This window comes from Bos mutus, chromosome 21, assembly GCF_027580195.1.
Source record: "Bos mutus isolate GX-2022 chromosome 21, NWIPB_WYAK_1.1, whole genome shotgun sequence".
Lineage (NCBI taxonomy): Eukaryota > Metazoa > Chordata > Mammalia > Artiodactyla > Bovidae > Bos > Bos mutus.
In genome coordinates this window covers 67,170,038-67,182,284 of record NC_091637.1, presented here as the reverse complement: position 1 = coordinate 67,182,284, position 12,247 = coordinate 67,170,038, and the positions used below count along the sequence as shown (strand labels likewise).

The 12,247-nt window shown below is 46.8% G+C and overlaps 1 protein-coding gene across 17 annotated transcripts in view; it reads right to left on the bottom strand.

Moving 5' to 3' along the window:
* KLC1 (kinesin light chain 1) overlaps window positions 1-12,247 on the bottom strand; it is a 66,924-nt gene that overhangs the window by 47,938 nt on the left and 6,739 nt on the right. Inside the window, exon 2 of one of the 17 annotated variants that reach the window (XM_070358055.1) lies at window positions 7,629-7,864. The exons of the other annotated variants lie outside the window; for them this stretch is intronic. The gene's annotated coding sequence lies outside the window, so the exon portion shown is untranslated. The remainder of the gene's footprint in view (window positions 1-7,628; window positions 7,865-12,247) is intronic. 17 annotated transcript variants of the gene reach the window in all.

Below are 12,247 nucleotides of genomic sequence, written 5' to 3'. Positions count from 1 at the left end.
GTTTTTTAAAAACTCTTAAAAGAAAATTAAGCATAGAATCCCAATGTTCCTGGGCCCACAGTTCTCACGGTGCAGCGGGTAGCCGGAGGCCTGGCTCTGCCATGAGCCTTCCCCACAGCACGGCAAGGCCCAACCCTCCTGGGTGCTATGGGTGGCAGACCGCCCCTGCGCAGGCCCGGTGCATGGAGCGGGTGCAGGCCCCTGCAGGCTCTGGTGCATGGAGCGGGTGCAGGCCCCTGCAGGCCCCGGTGCATGGAGCGGGTGCAGGCCCCTGCAGGCCCCGGTGCATGGAGCGGGTGCAGGCCCCTGCAGGCCCCGGTGCATGGAGCGGGTGCAGGCGAGGCACTGAGAACAGTGGCCACAGAGCACCCACACAGGACTCAGCACACCCCTCCCGGGAGCGGAGGTGTCAGGAACGCCCCTGACAAATGACCCCTCCAGGCCTGCAGACACAGGACTACAGCTCAGCGCTTTGCTGGACAGTTCCGTGGTAGGCTGCTCCAGAGTTCAGTTAGGAAGTGACTCCTTCTGCTACGTTGATACCAGCTCCCCTTGTAACTTCTACCCACTGAGCCAACCTCTGCCCTCTACAATAAACACAAAATACCTTCACTACCTCATCCACAAGATAACGTTTCAAATACTGTGTTACAAGAACAAGACTCTCCGAACTGTCCATCTCCCCAGCTCATACCTCACGCTACTCCTCAGGCACACGCCTTTATCCCAACAGCCTCCTTACCTCCCACTGGGATCACCATCACATGGACACAACTGCTGCTGCTTCATCACAGGAGAGCACACAGTGGCACCTAGATTCAGTCTGCTCAGTGTCTCTCTCATCTGCAAGCTAGGCCATTATAACCAAAGGTAGGGTATCTAAAAAAAGCATGAGACAACTGTCTACTTAGGGGGAAAGAAGCAGCATTCCCACCCTCACTGTACACTAAAATAAATTCCATACTGAATAAAGAATTCAAGGTTTAAAAAAAAAAAAACCCACAAGAAACCAGAATAAAATTTAGGCAAAGATCTATGCACATACAAGTGAAGGTAAAGAGCGTTCTATGAATAAAATAGCAGAAAACTAGAAGAAAAGACTGGTAAGAGTCTGTGTAACCAAGGCACTCTGAGGGGTCCCCTGGCGACCAGGTGGTCAGAGCTCTTTGCTGTTACTGCCTGGGCCCGGTGCCTGGTCAGGGAATGAAGGTCCTGCAAGACACACGACACAGCCAAAAAATAAAAATCTGCCACTGAAGTCTGATCTGGAAACCACCTTTCTGGGGAAACACTATTTTGCAGACCATCACAGTGAAGAGCTCAAAGATTTAAGGCAGAGGCCACAGTGACATCTAAAAGGAAAAAAGCACTGGCCTCCAGGTGACCTCAGACACCCGGGCTCGTCAGCCCTCCTCCAGCTCTGCTGAGGAGTGTGCCCTGAGGAGACTACACAGGAGGAGGACTCGGCTGGCACAGGCCCGGCACAGCTCACAGGTACCCAGGGAAGCCGCTTCAGGGGCGGCGCATCCAAGTCCAATCAGACACCCTGCCTTTCGCTCACCTGCCTTGTGAACTGGAGCCTCAATCTCACCTCGATGTCCAGTGGCATGGATACACACTTGACCTGGGACCGTGGTTAAGGGCTCAGAAATACTCCCCTCTCCTTCCCCTCAGTGACACACACAACATCTGGCCTCAGGCTACTCTAATTAACCACATGAAATTGTTTCAGTTCAGTCACTCAGTCGTGTCCAACTCTGCGACCCCATGGACTGCAGCACGCCAGGCTTCCCTGTACATCATCAACTCCAGAAGCTTGCTCAAACTCACGTCCACTGAGTCGGTGATGCCATTCAGCCATCTCATCCTCTGTTGTCCCCTTCTTCTCCCGCCTTCAAGCTTCCCCAGCATCCGGGTCTTTTCCAGTGAGTCAGTTCTTTGCATCAGCTGGCCAAAGTATTGGAGTTTCAGCTTCAGCATCAGTTCTTCCAATGAATATTCAGGACTGATTTCCTTTAGGATGGACTGGTTGGATCTCCTTGCAGTCCAAGAGACTCTCAAAGGGTCTTCTCCAACACCACAGTTCAAAAGCATCAATTCTTTGGCGCCCAGCTTTCTTTATAGTCCAACTCTCACATCCACACATGACTACTAGAAAAGCCATACCTTTGACTAGCTGGACCTTTGCTGGCAAAGTAATGTCTCTGCTTTTTAAAATGCTGTCTAGGTTGGTCATAACTTTTCTTCCAAGGAGCAAGCATCTTTTAATTTCATGGCTGCAGTCACCATCTGCAGTGATTTTGGAGCCCAAAAAAATAAAGTCTCTCACTGTGAAATTGTTTACTGTGCTTTTATTTCCAAAAAGAGAGCTCTTTAAAGTCCCGTTATTCCTCTGGGAAAGCAACGGGACTAGATACTTAACTGCATGATCCAAGGCAGAACCTGAGAAATCTAACATCTGAATTGAGTTCCTAAAACACAAGAAGTCCTTCTTCGTATCAAATCTCTTAAATCCACAGTTCAACAGGCAAAGCTATTATTACTAACTTCCAACTCTCAGGATTCAAGTCCCCAATAAATTCTCTACTCTGACTGCAAATGATAACAGTCGCTAAGTAAAATAATGAAGACAAAAATAATCCTAAAGCGTAAGTTTTATTTGACTTTAGAACTATTTTTGTTTCCATTACTTTAAACACTGATTCAATCTTTGTAATTTTTATCCAATAGTGTATATAACAGTTTTTTTTTAATATTATTTGTTTGGCTGCATCGGGTCTTAGCTGTGGCACAGCAGCTCTTTCCTTGTGGCACACTGACTCTCGAATTGTGGTTTGCAGGCTTAGGTGCCCCATGGCATGAGTTAGGGAATACTTAGTTCCCCAACCAAGGATCGAACCTGGGCCCCCTGCATTGCAAAGCATAATCTTAACCACTAGACCACCAGGGAAGCTCCAGTATAACAGCTTTGATAGGCATTTTTAATATACAGGAGTCGAAACAGCTGTACAGGACAGACTTCTGGTTGTCAGGGGGCTGAGGAGGCATGGAATGGAGTTCAGGATTAGCGGATACAAGCTATTATACACAGAATGGATAAACAAGGCCCTACCGTACAGCACAGGGAGCTACATTCAATGTCCTATGAGAAACCACAGTGGAGAAGAGTGTGTGTGTGTGTATCTGTAAACCAACTGTACTTCAGTAAATCACACACACACACTACCAGTCTCATGTCCAAGGATTTATTGCAATCATTTACTCATCTGACCACACTATGGTCAGAATTGAGAAGTAATACGAATCTAGCTTATCTCCACATTCAGACCCACAATTAAATCCTGCCTGGAGCATTCTGTAACCTAAAAATAATTCTTACTTCTTTTTAAAATGCCACTTCAAAAACACAGGTTCTCCTTTTGAAAGGCTGCCCTGCCCCTGGGAAACACAGGAAACCAAAACACGAGCCCTTCACTAAGAAGGAAGGGACTGAGCCATGCACACTCAAGCTCGAAACGAGATGGACAAGGCAACCGCCTCCCTTCTGTGTGCGGCATACGTGCTTCACGTGACTCGGGCAGGGCGAGGATCTGGGCCTCGACAGTGACTGAAAGGGAGGACCAGCAACGGTAACTAACACAGAGACGCTGTGAGCACAAGACCGCTAAGGTGCACACTCTGCTCTCTCACCTCTGCTTTGAAGTGATCTGAGAGCTGATACGCAAAACAGCAAACAGCTCACACCACATGCTGCAACTCATTCTTCCTTTCAACCTGTTCTTTAACATAACTTGTCCTTTATGACAAGAGTGGTTTTTTACTTTCTCTAACACACCAGGGATAAAAAGAGAACTCTTCAGAATTACAACCAACTCCTGCTAGGAACGACGGGAATGGGACAATTTAGAGCGGACAATCCGGTACAATATTAGCTTGGGGCTCTAAACTGAGAAAGACCACCAGGTCCAATGAAGCCTGGCAGGGGAATGTGAGAAGTGAGCTCGGCCACACCAGAGAGAAGCTGGAGGAGCCCCCCAACCTCCACCAGGCCTCCAGACCAGGCAGCCCGGCCCTCGCCGCCAAACAACCCAAAGACAGTAACAGCCCTTCACTCAATAAACATTTATTGAGCCCCCAATTCTACGCCAGACACTGTTCTAGGCTTAGGAGTCAGACTTTACTGAAGGACTATTTTTTCAAGAAAACATCGAGGTGACAAAGGAATATTCTACACACCAGGGCAGGGAGAGGCCGTGCAGAGAGTCAAAACAATCAGAGCGACTTCAGACTTCTTGAGAACAACCCTGGGAGCAAAAGGCAATAAACAAATGCCTTCGACCTTCTGAAAGGAAATTACTTCCAATTTAGAACTCTACAGCCAGCCAGACTCTCAGTCAATGGTGAGAAGAATGACATTTTCAGTCACAGGTCTCAAAAATTGTCACCTCCCAATGCAGCCTTCCTCAGGCTACTGAAGACGTGCTCAACCAAAACAAAGGTAAGCCAAGAAAGCAGACGACATGGCGCAGAGGAGGACACCAGGGCTCTGCACAGGGAGGGGGCTCCCCACGGGGAGGGGGCTCCGGCACAGGAGGGGGCTCCGCACGGGGAAGGCGCGAGCACCAGGTAGACATCCCTGCACCCAACACACGGACCCGCACTCAAGACTCCAGGGCGCCTGACCTGCCTCTTGAGAAACCTGTATGCAGGTCAGGAAGCAACAGTTAGAACTGGACATGGAACAACAGACTGGTTCCAAATAGGAAAAAGAGTACGTCAAGGCTGTATATTGTCACCCTGCTTATTTAACTTATGTGCAGAGTACATCATAAGAAACGTTGGACAAACACAAGCTGGAATCAAGATTGCCGGGAGAAATATCAATAACCTCAGATATGCAGATGACACCACCCTTATGGCAGGAAGTGAAGAACCAAAAAGCCTCTTGATGAAAGTGAATGAGGAGAGTGAAAAAGTTGGCTTAAAGCTCAACATTCAGAAAATGAAGATCATGGCATCTGGTCCCATCACTTCATGGCAAATAGATGGGGAAACAGTGGAAACAGTGTCAGACTTTATTTTTGGGGGCTCCAAAATCACTGCAGATGGTGATTACAGCCATGAAATTAAAAGATGCTTACTCCTTGAAAGGAAAGTTATGACCAATCTAGATAGCATACAAAAAAGCAGAGATATTACTTTGCCAACAAAGGTCAATCTAGTCAAGGCTATGGTTTTTCCAGTGGTCATGTATGGATGTGAGAGTCGGACTGTGAAGAAAGCTGAGCACCGAAGAATTGATGCTTTTGAACTGTGGTGTTGGAGAAGACTCTTGAGAGTCCCTTGGACTGCAAGGAGATCCAACCAGTCCATTCTGAAGGAGATCAGTCCTGGGTGTTCATTGGAAGGACTGATGCTAAAGCTGAAATCCAATACTTTGGCCACCTCCTGCGAAGAATTGACTCATTGGAAAAGACTCTGATGCTGGGAAGGATTGGGGGCAGGAGGAGAAGGGGATGACAGAGGATGAGATGGCTGGATGGCATCATCAACTCGTTGGACGTGAGTTTGGGTGCACTCCGGGAGTTGGTGATGGACAGGCAGGCCTGGCGTGCTGCGATTCATGGGGTCGCAAAGAGTCGGACACGACTGAGCGACTGAACTGAACTGCTGAAGGAGATAAAAACAAGTATCAACTCCGAACAAAACAAGAGATTGGAGAGGGAAGAGTCAGCAGTTTATTGCATGACTCAGCTATGGCACATCCACAGTGATAAAGATACAAACGGTAAAGACTGACCTAAGCAAGTGAAAGTCCAATTCTATGGGGAGGTTGTGGCAACGCAAAGGACGCACCTGTGTAGTCAGGAGGGGCAAGAAAACAGGCAAGCTCTAAACATCTACAGAGGGAAGTCAAAACTGGAAACCATCAGACAGCAATATCAGCATGTTACTTAGAAATGGTGGTCATCATAGAAAAGCCGTCATTTCACTCAGAACAAGTGACAACAGTTACTTCTGGAGAGAGTGACAAAAACCCTATGTGACAACACTTTCAGACTGTCTGAAAGCAGACCGTACCATTCTCGTCGCATCTCACAGGAGTCCGGGCCCCACCTGAGCCATGTCGGTCTCAGCATCTTGCTGAGGCCCTAGGTGCGGGCCCCCCGCTGCAGGTCGCCTCCCCACACACCAGCAAGTCCCTCAGTGCAGCCCAGGGGTGGGCAGGAGCATTAAGGACTCTTCCAGAGGCCGTGTTGAGCTTTGAGAGCCGCTCCTGTCTGGGAGAGGGCCTCTTTCCTCACCCATCTATCGCTGGCGCCAGCGTCGACCGTGGGAGCTGGCTTTACGCTTCGTTACTGTTTGGCGGCTGAGTCGCGTCTGGCTCTTTTTGGCCCCATGGACTGTAGCGCCCTATGTCTGTGTGATCCTCCAGGCAAGAACGCTGGAGTGGGCTGCCACTTCCTTCTCCGGGGGACCTTCCCAACCCAGCTGCCTGCACTGCAGGCAGATTCTTTAGCACTATGCCACTAGGAAAGAGCATTTTACACAGGCTATCCCTAAGAATACTAATCATTAAAGATACCACACTATTGTGTTGCTCGAACTGTTCCAGCTCTGGCCATGGGAACGCTCTCCATTGCTTCTGTGCCCCCTGACACGCCCATCATTTTGTTTTTCGAGCACTTTCTGGCACCACAAGATGTTCTAGGCCCATCTTGTATTCTCCCTACCCTAGCCTTAGAATCAGCCATTAGTCCAAGGAATCTTGGTTTGTTTGACAGAATGGTTTAGAAACCACTCCTGGGCCCAGTGGTCTTCCCCTCAAACCCATAAATGCAATCTAACTATGAGAAATACACCAGACAAATACAAATTGAGGGGTATTCTATAAAATACTGACCAGTACTGCTCAAAAGGCTTCCTAAGTGGCGCTAGTGGTAAAGAACCCACATGCCAACACAGGAGACAGAGGAGACACAGGTTTGATCCCTGGATCAGGAAGGTCCCCTGCAGGAGGCTATGGCAACCCACTCCAGTACTCCCGCCTGGAGAGTCCCATGGACAGAGGAGCTTGGAGGGCTCCAGTCCATAGTGCTGCAGAGTCAGACAGCACTAAGGCAGCCTGTCAAAGACCAGGAAAAACGATAGCTAAATTCAATGTGATATGATGCCCTGGATGGGGTTCTGGGACAGAAAAAGAAGAAAACTAGTAAAACCCAAATAAAACGTGGAGTTTGGTGAGCAATTATGTGCCACTGCTGATTCCTCAGTTGGCACAAAGGCAGAAGACCAGCAGGTCAGCGCCGGGAGCGCAGGGCACAGGCCCACTGGGGCCCCTGCAGCCTCAGGAGGGCTCTGCACCATCGCGGCTGCTTTCCTGTGAACCCAGAACTACTCTAAAGTAAAACGGTTATTTTTTAAAATCAATATGCAAAGTATACAAAAAAGTACATGTATAGCTTTGAGAAAAATAAAACCAAAAAGTAAATATGCAATACGTGTATTAAGAACTGACATCAAGCAACTTCGTTTTCGAGCATTTTCATCTGTGTGTTGTTTTAAAAGAACAAAAACAGTAAACAGCCAGCAGGTAGTTGAGTCGGCCGACACTAATTCCTACTCACCACGGAGGAGACGGACTTCAGCTCACACTATCCGGACAGGAGCTGAATCCAAGCCTGCCCACTCCGCTCAGATGCGCCTTCGCTCCAGCGCCAGGCTGCTGTGCTGCTGCGCTCACCACTCAGGAAGCAGTGACGCCTGGCCGGACAGTCTGGAGCCGCAGGCAATGGAACTTCTTAAGACCTCACACAGAAAGGGTTTGACACTTCTGCCACAGTAAAAACAGGCCAACCTAACACTGAGACAAGAACAGAAACAGTGAACACACTGCATATTTCATAAAACCCAAAAGTCTAAAGCCACTCTTTAAAGACCACCCTAGATCACACAGACTGGAGGCTCTGTCATACCAGATGATCATTTTCATGTGACAATCCTGTTTCCTCTCTACCACCTGATCATGTATTCACTCTCTCCTCCTCTGAACCACAGACAATGAGATTATACACACACAATCAAATACCCTACCAATTAACAGGCAATACAATTTTCAACAGTCTGACAACTTTCACCACAAACTCCCCCCTCTCAAAAATGAATAAAAACAAAGCAAAGACCAGAGATAGAAAGAGCACCACCTTGGTCACCGTACCTCCTAAGGTTTTATGATGTGAAATTCCACTAAGGAGTTGAAAAGCTCAAGGTAAAGAAAATTAAAAAATAAAACAAAAACACCCAAGCACTCCAAAAGGAATGTGAAGAATTAGGTTAGCGGTGGTAGCATTTACCCAAGTATATAGAGAATATACTTTTTTAAAAATTCCTGAATTATACCCTTTAAAATGGTTAATTTTATGTTATTATGAACTGATATCTTTTTAAAATTTTTTTATATGAAACTTTTAGTATTTTATTCATTTTCATAGTTTTACAGCATTAGTAAAAATAATGACCATTATAAATAAGTATAAAATGGAAGAAGTTGATGAAAAAATAACCCCAAGTCTTCCTTGACTCCCACCCTCCCACCAAAAAACTAGCTAGTATATGGCAAATATCCTTTTCACATATTATCTTTAGGCATATATTCACTTTGTAGTGGTGGATGGTTTAGTCGCTAAGTCGTGTCTGACTCTTGTGATCCCACGGACTGTAGCCTGCCAGGCTCCTCTGTCCATGGTGTTTTCCAGACAAGATTACTGGAGTGGGTTGCCATTTCCTTCTCCAATGAACTGATATCTTAACTTTTAAAAAAAGAAATGGGGCGAGGGGAAGCAACAAGTCTGTATGCAGAGTGAATGACAGCCAACAAAGGTGAATTATTCTGACAGTTCTCGGGTGCAAAATGAACTTCCTATAAACACAGCAGAAGATAGCATAGAGAAATAAAAATAAGATGGAGGAGAAACATGGAAGTCTTTGCCTTGCAAAGACTGACAGCAGAAAACCATACTTAAGATGTCTTTCCAAGAGCTGACCCAGTGAGAAACCAGCAGCCAGCCAGATCCATGGCCCATCTCTCTACACAAGCCCTGAGGAACAGGAGGCGGGGGAGGGGGGGGGGGGTGGGGAGGGGAGGGGAGCGAGCAGAAGCAGGGGTGAGCCTCTAATGGGTCTGAAGAAACAACCTAAGTGGTATTCGGGGAAGTTCAGTCCCATGATCAGAACGTTTATGCTCCCCCAAATTCTACGTTGACACCCAGCCCCGACCACGATGGCACGGACGGGCAGCCTTCAGGAGGCCCTGCGGGTGGAGCAGAGCCCTCGCAAGTATGACTAGCGCTCTCACAGAAGAGACCCTAGAGGCGCCCCTCACCCCTCCCCAGTGACCCTGAGGAGGCTCCTCTGAAACAGGCCTCTGAAAGCAGGCCCTCAGTTCAGTTCATTTCCGTCGCTCAGTCGTGTCCGACTCTTCGCGACCCCATTGAACCACAGCACGCCAGGCCTCCCTGTCCATCACCAACTCCCAGAGTTCACTCAGACTCACGTCCATCGAGTCAGTGATGCCATCCAGCCATCTCATCCTCTCTCGTCCCCTTCTCCTCTTGCCCCCAATCCCTCCCAGCATCAGAGTCTTTTCCAATGAGTCAAGTCTTCGCATGAGGTGGCCAAAGTACTGGAGTTTCAGCTTTAGCATCATTCCTTCCAAAGAAATCCCAGGGCTGATCTCCTTCAGAATGGACTGGTTGGATCTCCTTGCAGTCCAAGGGACTCTCAAGAGTCTTCTCCAACACCACAGTTCAAAAGCATCGATTCTTTGGTGCTCAGTCTTCTTCACAGTCCAGCTCTCACATCCATACATGACCACAGCCTTGACTAGATGGACCCTCACCAGGTGCTTAACCTCCAATCACCAGGACCTTGGACCTGCCAGTCCTCAGAATTATGAGAAACAAATTCCTGTTGTTTATAAGCCACCCAGTTCATTGTATTTTGTTATAACAGCCTGAACTGTTATAACAAAGTTATAACAAACTGTTATAACAATGACTAAGACATTCAGTATCCTGGAACCCAAGATTACAGTGTTTTGTGGGTAAAATGATACAAGTGTCAAAACTTAAAAAATTAAATGACTTATGTGCAAAACAGAAATAGATACAGAGAGATAGAAAACAAATGTATGGATGCCAAAGGGGGAGAGCGGGGGAGATGAACTGGGAGATTGGGATTGACACATACACACTCTCGACACTACATATAAAGTAGATGACTAATGAGAACCTGCCGCAGAGCTCCGTGGTGGCCTAACCGGGAAGGTCAGATACAGACAAAGAGCAGATACATCCATGCACGCAGTTGCTTCACTCTGTGCACGGCAGAGACTAAGGCAACACGAGAGAGCAATAAAATTTAAAAATTAAATACACGAATGACCCATCAATTCCACTCCTGGGTATACACCCAAGAAAACTGAAAACATGTGTATGTAAAACTTACACAGAATGGTCCAAAGAATAAAACTCTGGACAATGTAGAACTTGTAAACAAAAATTTCGCCATTAATCCTAACAGTAAAAATGTGGAAATGACCCAAATGTTCTTCAACTAACAAATGGATAAACAAAGTGTGGTATAACCCTTTGGAATATTATTCGGCAATAAAAACGAACAAAACACGGATACATGTTACAGCACAGCCGACCCGTGCTAACTGCAGGGAGCAGCCACAGAAGGCCTCACGCTGCGTGACTCCATTACATGAAACGTCCATGGTGCTGGAAAGTAGATGAGTCACGGCCAAAGGCTGGAGGGCGAGGAGGACAACCAGAATTTTTTTTTAATTAAATGATACAAAGCACAGAAAACAAAAACACAAAACCCCACTCTGAGACCTACCTAATCTATTTTAGCTTTGTCAGGGAGTCGCAGAAAGTGTCAATTCTCAATCTTTTTATCCTCTGCCTCCTTTTGATAAACAACAAAAATCTAAAGCCCTTTTCAAGGTATTTTAAAATTTCTAGTACACAATTCATTACTTACTGCTATTAGAAAAGCAAAGTAATCAATAGTAATGTTAGAAGTAAAAATGTACGTAAACTTTTTGGTTCTGAAATTTCAAAATGAAAATTATACAGTGTGGAGTCAAAGGGAGAATACAACGTACTTAAAAAGTGAACAGCAATTCGAGACTTTCCACAGGATGGCTAGCTTTGCTCTGGGGCGGCAGGGAGGATACGCAGGAGGTGCGTCACTCTCAGTCTATGTAATAAAGTTAAGGTTCACATTGAAGCAAAATTCAAAAACCCCTCCTGCAGAGTCTCAATCTTTTTCACACCATGACATTTATGGCTAAAAATGCAAATGTCATGCCCTTTCGTGGTCTGTATTACAATCGTGAGTTTGTTTCCTAAATATAACACCACATTATAATGATAAACATATTTCATCCAGCTCTACGCGGCCTACCCCTCACCCATGAAGAAACACCGTCATCTCCTCATGGGAGGAGGTACTCTATCAGCAAACTCTGGGCTAGGGAAAGACACAGGTAACTGACAGGTATGGGTCCAGAGTCTGAAGTGTTCCCGAATGGAGACTTGACTGACTCCATCATTTTCTACTAGAACTACAGCATCTCCTCTGATCTAACTTTATCTAATCCTTTTATCTCCTCTGCTAAACTTGAATCACAAGGATGAACTGAATGAATCAATCCTGCTGGCTTAAAAATCAGAAAAACCTATAAAGTGAAATGCTTTAAAATTAAAGTCTCCACAATTACAGCATCTAATTTGAACGTGTTTACATCCAGAAGCTATAAGCCACTAGCTTACAAAAGCATGTATTTTCCTCCTGGGTGAGTCTACCATAAATGCCCCTGTAGAATCACAGCTCTGGGTACTTATCCCCATAGCCCTGCTCAGAACCTGACTGAGTGGGGTTCTGTTGCGCAGTCGGCCACCTCTGTGTACAGAGACCCTGTAACTCTGATAACCAACCACACCACCTGCAGAAAGGGTTTCACAAGGCCGCCGGGTCCCTCACCAGCGGGTGTCGCGCCTCCCCCTCCCCACGCAGGGCTCCAGGCCAGGGCCGAGAGCGCACCGAGGCTGTTCAATGTGACGTGGGACCACAGGCCCCTCTCCCTAGATGCAAATTTTAAGCATGAGAAACTATAGGGAAAGGTACTACATGAAAATATAGGAGAACACGTGTTTCCCTAAAACAAGGATGAGTG